Genomic DNA, 1,331 nt, shown 5'->3' with positions numbered 1-1,331 from the left:
TCAGAGCTCCGGGTTCCGACTAGTAATGGGAAGGTCCCTGGAGTGTGAAAGAAACTCAAACGTCCCACGCTGGAAGCAAAAGAAGAAGAAATCCATGAATTCTTTTACTCGCTAAATATAAATATCCTTTTCTTATATCATTCTCTCTTTTTTATTCATTTTCCTTGTCCCTTTCCTTCACTCTTTCTTTAGTCTTCCTACCTCTTCTTCGTCATTCCATTATGCCATTTTCTCTCTTCTTTCCGAGATAAGAAAAAAGTAATTCATATTTTTTACCGTTTTCCGAATTTCCTTTTTTGATGTAGTGTGATTTAGCGGTTTTTTTTTTTATTTTTTTTGTTCTTGTTCTTTACTGCTGAGAAGTTTAATAGGTCTCTGGCGTTGCTATTTCCAGGTTTCATAATGTCTGGGTGAATGATACTTGAATGTTGGATGTGTTGATGTATAATTTTGCGTTGTTCAGGTTTGATAGATGTAGATTCTTATTAGTCGCTACAATATTTTTCATTTTTAATCATCTTTTTCTGTTGTTATTGCATTGTATTTTATAAATTGTGTTTTATTTTCCCATTTTTTTTTTTCAGAGGAACTGGCTTTGTTTTTTACATTGCCCGTTTCTGGAGGTATACGAGATACAGACTTTATTTTCGTCATCTGTCTCATGGCCCATGGGTTTTAAGGAAGCTATTGTTGTGAGATGGATCTCCCAGCCATGACGGAGGTTTGCTGTCTCTGAACACCTTGAACGTTGTAATTTGCGATAGTGAATATCCAAGGAAAGGGAGATGATGATGGCGGAAAAGTTTCCAAATAAGTCCGAATCATGTGATCCTTTAAAAAAAAAAAAAAAAAAAAAAAAAAGTCAGCGTCTGACTCCAATTTCTTGTCTCGTTCCAGAACTTCTGTAACGAGCTTTCAGGAAAATATTTTTAACTGGTGGTTATCGTAATACTAATATCTCTCTCTCTCTCTCTCTCTCTCTCTCTCTCTCTCTCTCTCTCTTTCTCTCTCTCTCACTCTCTTGGATTTGCATAATTTTTACTATTTTCTATGTACTTTCTGCATAATGCATTTATTGTTTCTAGACTTTTTTCTTTATTCATATTATTTTGATTGATCATAAAAGAACCTGTTAGTTATTTATTGAGAAATGATAACTAATTCTTCAGAGTCAAAATAGAAATGTGATTAAGATTCTTAAGATGAATAAAAACAAGTTTACATAGCAACAATTTGTGATAGTCAGATAAATCATATATATATATATATATATATGCATTATATATATATATATATATGCATATATATATATATATATATGTGTGTATATA

The sequence above is a fragment of the Palaemon carinicauda genome, chromosome 17 (genome assembly GCF_036898095.1).
Source record: "Palaemon carinicauda isolate YSFRI2023 chromosome 17, ASM3689809v2, whole genome shotgun sequence".
NCBI classification, from domain to species: Eukaryota; Metazoa; Arthropoda; class Malacostraca; order Decapoda; family Palaemonidae; genus Palaemon; species Palaemon carinicauda.
The sequence above is the reverse complement of the archived record's forward strand: the minus strand, read 5'-3'. Positions refer to the sequence as shown.